Below are 6,000 nucleotides of genomic sequence, written 5' to 3' on the forward strand. Positions count from 1 at the left end.
TCCAACGCGAAGACGCTTTTTCAATATAACAATGGCCCTGCGCACAGTGCTGGGTCCATAAAGAATTGTGTTTCCAAGTGTGTGGGACTGGCATGTGCAGCGCCCTGACCTCAACGCAGACTTAGAGCCTGTTCACACGGGGTTATTAACATGAACCCTGTGATCGGATCACAAGTGCACAGCTCAAAGTCTGTTCACACCTGGGCTTAGAATGCGTCTCCACATGCACCTCCAGTCACCGCTTGTGATCGAAACTCAATTCCCCATTCTACATGCAGATAAACTTGTATATGATTGTTATTTGCATAGACCAAATGTGTGTTTTTTACCTGCAGCAGATTTGTGCTATACGCTCACTGGTGAGAATCCGCCCACCCACACATATAGTGACTGCTGGTACCTACTGGTTATTAACAGGTTTAACAACAGAGTTAAGCCATGGAGGCGTCGGTGTGAGTTTGCTGGGGTTGTTTAACACCTGCTGCTGTGTAAGCTTGTGGTAACCGGTCAGACGTTAAACTGATTTTTCCCCAGGAAAAGAGCAGCTTCAGTGCAGCGTCTACTGGTGGGAGCTGATAGGCAAGAATGTCAGCTGAGTGGGCGACCCCTCCATGTGGCCCAGGACATATGAGCACACACACTGCTGAAAGATTGTGGCCATTTGTGGCCCAGGCCACCTCAGATGCAGTCTAAACCAGTGGTTTCCAACTGGTGGTGGGTCACGGGTCCACAAACGTGTCAAGTTTGTAAAAAAAAAAAAAAAACACTGTACATTTAAGTACAGTGAATTTCCAGCACAGAGTTTTTATCTGAAGTGACATATCAGCTACAGCTACTTGACAGAGACAGTAAACTAGCTTGACAACATGGCCAAACGCAAGTATGATGCTGAATGTATTAAACAGTGCGGACCTTGAGCTAATGCCTGAGGAGAAATCTGGACACCATGGCTAGACCAGTTGGGAACCACAGGATGTCAAGATGCATTGAGGACACATTTGATACACTGCCTCCTGTACTTTAAGCTGTCCACTTGTGATCTGATAACCCATGATGCATCTTAATACCAGGTGTAAACAGTGTCATAGAGGCTGAACGTATAAACCTGTAAGCATCAGTGGCTGACCTCACTAATGTTCATGTGGCTGAACAGGAGCAAACCTCTGCACACAGGTTCAAGCACCTGATGGGCAAACTAAAAACCAGAGGAGTGGAGGCAGATCAATGCACATAGTCTTAGCGTGACCTAAAAACGTTCATATGGATTTAATCTACAGACGTCCACATATTTAAGTATGTAAGAGTCCCCGCACATCGACAAGCTGCAGATGATGCAGTATGACCCATGTTCAGCCACAGTGACGAGGAAAAGCCGGGTACCAGCTGCACCTTGTCTTTAGCTCCATCTATCAAATATTTTATGAACTGCATTTGATGCAACTTCTTATCTGAAATATGAATTATTCCTGGGCACTGCGCTGATGTTCTGCTATAACTACCAATGTCTTGCTTCATTATTACAAGAAAAATTTTGTTCTTTTTGTTCTCTATCATGAATGTGGACAGGTTTACTTAAAACTTCCAGATCTCTCACTCTACCCTTCTTTTATTTAGTCTTCAAACACTAAAAGATACGTCTGGTGTTTAAACCTATATTTCATTGCTTGTACATGAATAAAACAAACGTTAAACTCGATGGCACCACATGCTGTAAAATGTCAGTGTTGACAAAGCTCAAACTGTACAAACAAAACTTTAATCCTTTAACTTTAAATCCTCCAAATAAATGTAAAAAATCTTTTTTTACATGTCATTATTCACTTATCATTATTATTTACATTATTTATTTTTATTTTTACATTTGCAGGTGTTTTCTCTTTTTTCTTGAGGAAAGCAAGCAAAACTTTATATAACACATTTCATTCCAAGTAGAAGCACAGTGTGCTGCACAAAGTGCGAGGTAGGAGTTACAGGCACAAAACAAAGCCAGTAACAATCCATTGAAACTATAAAATAAAACCTCATGAAATAATTAAGATGAAGAATAAACCAATAAAAATACAAAGACGTGACACAGAACTGACAAAAAAAATGACAAATGAATTTAAATTAAATAATAATACTGAAACTAGACTATTAAAAGAGAATAATATATATGAAATAAAAGAACGAAAATAACATTAATAGACCAATAAAAGGTGATAATAAGATAAAATAATAGATAAACCAATAAACCAGTAAAAATAAAAGCACACCTGACGAAAATGAAATTTAATTAAAAAGAGTTAACCCGGCTTATTAAATGCACAGCTAAAGAAAAAATGTCTTCAACTAAATTTTAAAAGATGAAAATTCAAATTTAATTTTAGACATTTAATTTACTATGGCTCCCGTCACTATTGCTATCAAAACACTGCAGCAGACTGTCATGCAACATAAAGGAGCAGTGTGTGGGATTTAGTGGCATCTGGTGGTGAGTGTTGCAGATTGCAACCAGCTGCGAGTTCTCTGATGTGCCAAGTGTGAACTCTCGGTGGATTTCTCCAGTGGTCTTTGTTCAGGAGTTTGTTTTACCTGGACCTGAATTATCCACAGAGGTCTCCTCCTCTCTAAAACAACCATGTTATCTGGTACAATCGGGCCAAAGTCACACGCGTCACTAATGCCACTGCCAGGATAATTGGTCTCCCCACACCCAACCTCACTGAGTTAAACATCAGGGCTATTGCACGCATTGCTACCTCAATAGAACAACACATCATGCGCCCACTTCATCACCACTGCCTCGTCCCACTGCCCTCTGGGCGCAGGTACAGAGCACTGAGGTGTAGAAGGGCTCACTTTGGGAAGAGCCAGCCATAATAGGCCTCGCTGAACAGGCCCGAGTGTACGCTGCTGTCTCCGACTGTGTGCTGTTGTACAGTATATATGATGTTGTCCATGTCGTTACTGTGTGCTGTGTGTTTGCTGTTGTCTGATAAGATACAGCGTTGTTTTTCCAAAGCTGTTCGACTCGTCACAAAGGGGCTGTCAACTACAGTGCCCGAAAGGAAAGCACTGTACTTGCCTGTTTGGTTTGTCTGTTTTGGGCTACTGTAGAAACGTGGCAGTACAACATGGTGGACTCCATGGACGAGGACCCGCTCCATATGTAGATATAAGCAGCTCATTCGAAGGTAATGAAAACACAACAGTTCTTATTTTCAGGTGATTAAACTGTAGAGAAAAGATACCTGTTATCATTTCAATCTCAATTTTATTTATAAAGCCCAATATCACAAATCACAATTTGCCCCAGAGGCTTTACAACATATGACATCCCTCTGTCCTTGGACCCTCACAGCGAATAAGGATGCATCCTCCTAAATCCTACTTACTTGACCTTGAGCAGCCTGAGATGGGCAGACTATGCTGGAAACTACATGAGCTCAATAGACATAATTTACAAACATTGTGACAAAACATTCAACCATATGTAGGTAATAAAATAAAATAAAATAAAACTCAGACATATTTTCGATGGTTTTACAAACTTCCTTTTATTGATTGTATCAAACTTTTGCCATGCAATTTATCTTTATGCCACTAGAGGGCGCCAACGTGTCATCTATATCATTAATAACACGCCTCAGGCTCCTGTCACCTACCTGAGTTTGTAAGGGACCTAAATTTGAACTCAGGCTCTTTAGCTAAAGCTGGTTTCAAACTCAAGTCCCATTTGGAGCTCTTATTAAGATGAAGAGCCTCACATTTTATTGCCCCACGTATTGGTTACTATCCTGTAGCAGAAGCTGTTGGGAAATGTGTTGTTACCCAGCTGGCGAGCAGCTACATCATCTGAAGATGACAAGTGTGATCATGAAAGACTCACTACTGTGTTGGATTTAATGAACAACAGCCACACAAGAATCACATTTTATTTTCAAAAAAGGACTTTAAAAGACGGTTTCACTGTTTCTACTTTAAGCCCTCTTAGGTTATACAGGATCTCACATAAGTGAGTACACCCCTCCCATATTTACAAATATTTCATTATATCTTTTCATGGAACAACACTATAGAAATGACACTTTGATATAACTTAAAGTTGTCAGTGTACAGCTTATAGAGTAGTATAGATTTACCTTCCTCTGAAAATTACTCAAAACACAGCCATCAACATGTAAACAGCTGGCAACATAAGTGAGTACACCCCACAGTGAACATGTCCAATTTGTGCCTAAAGTGTCAATATTTTGTGTGCCAACTATTATTATCTAGCGCTGCCTTAACCCTTTGGGCATGGAGTTCACCAGAGCTCACAGGTTGCTTCAGGAATCCTCTCCCACTCCTCCATGATGACATCATGGAGCAGATGGATGTGAAGACACCTTGTGTCACGGATCAACTGTGTGATGTCATCATGTCATCATGTCAATATGGACCAAAATCTCTGAGGAATGTTTCCAGCACCTTGTTGAATCTATGAAGACAGAGTAGTTGTGTGCACATCCAATCCTGCTTTAGGTCAGGTGCTGGATAATGGGGGTCCATGCAGAAAGAAAAAGAATATCCGCACACTGAATTAGAGCTCCCAGTAAGTTTTTAATGACTAAAAAAGCAACGTTTCGACCCAAACGGTCTTCCTCAGGCAACTTCAAAAGAATGAATGAAAAGGCAGGTGGCAGGTATACATATAGGCTAAGAGCCAGGTGTCATCCCACCCACGTCATCTGTCAATCAAACAAACAAACAGTCGTTCAAGTGAGCCATATATAGGCATATGATGGCTACTTAGTATGCACAAAGGATTTGCATATCAATAAGTGCAAAGAATACAGATATACAAAATAAACAAATTGTTATTGGGGAAACACAGTACAAAAGAGACAACTTTACTATTAGACAAGAAACTTTTTAGAATATTTTAGTAAATATTTTAAGGTATTTTATAATTTTGTAGATACAAACAAAACAAACAAACATGGGATTGCAGTTTTAAAAAGAGTACAGTTTTAAACAGGAACACTGCTTGGAGAATAACGACACCAAATACCAGTTCACAAAAAGGGCCTAATGTCAAAATCCTCATTAAGGCCATTAGGTGACATGGTATTGAGAAAGAAGATCCAGTAGGTCTCCCTTTGAAGGAGTCTTCTTTCAATATCACCACTCCTACGTTGTTTTATAACCCTCTCCACTCCAGACAGTTTTCACCCTCAACCACTTATCAAAAGCCTGCCTATCAGTCAGTTTCACAGAATTCGCAGAGTATGCAGTGATGACAGCACACATGCAGCACAGGCTTCAGACCTTTCCAACAGGCTCCTTAATAGAGGTTAGAGACAGGAGTGGGTCGCTGCAGCCAGGGGGCGCTATGACCAGATGACACAAGAAGAGTGCCTCCAACCTAGAAAAAAGGCAGACCCTAAACTCAAGCATGTGTTCACTGAACCACCCAAACTAGTGTGACATCAGCCCCCAAAACACACCAAAACCTCTCAGTCTACCAGATGGTAACTACAAATGTGGGGGCTGCTCCCAATGCGTCTACACGCAGAGGTGCAAGACTTTTACCCATCCACACACAGGTCGCAACATTTCTATTCGTGGGACCATCACATGCAGTACCACACATGTGATTTACATGATCCGGTGCCCATGCGGCCTTGCGTATATTGGGAAAACATCCAGGGAATTACGTACCAGAATCAGTGAACACAGGAGCAAGATCAGATTAGGCGACGAGCACAGCCCTGTTGCGGCCCATTTTAAAAAAGCAGGCCACAACGTCAGTGCTCTGCGCTATCTAGGAGTGGAGAGGGTTATAAAACAACGTAGGGGTGGTGATATTGAAAGAAGACTCCTTCAAAGGGAGACCTACTGGATCTTCTTTCTCAATACCATGTCACCTAATGGCCTTAATGAGGATTTTGACATTAGGCCCTTTCTGTGAACTGGTATTTGGTGTCGTTATTCTCCAAGCAGTGTTCCTGTTTAAAACTGTACTCTTTTTAAAAC

Source organism: Epinephelus fuscoguttatus, linkage group LG10 (genome assembly GCF_011397635.1).
Source record: "Epinephelus fuscoguttatus linkage group LG10, E.fuscoguttatus.final_Chr_v1".
In the NCBI taxonomy this organism is placed as follows: domain Eukaryota; kingdom Metazoa; phylum Chordata; class Actinopteri; order Perciformes; family Serranidae; genus Epinephelus; species Epinephelus fuscoguttatus.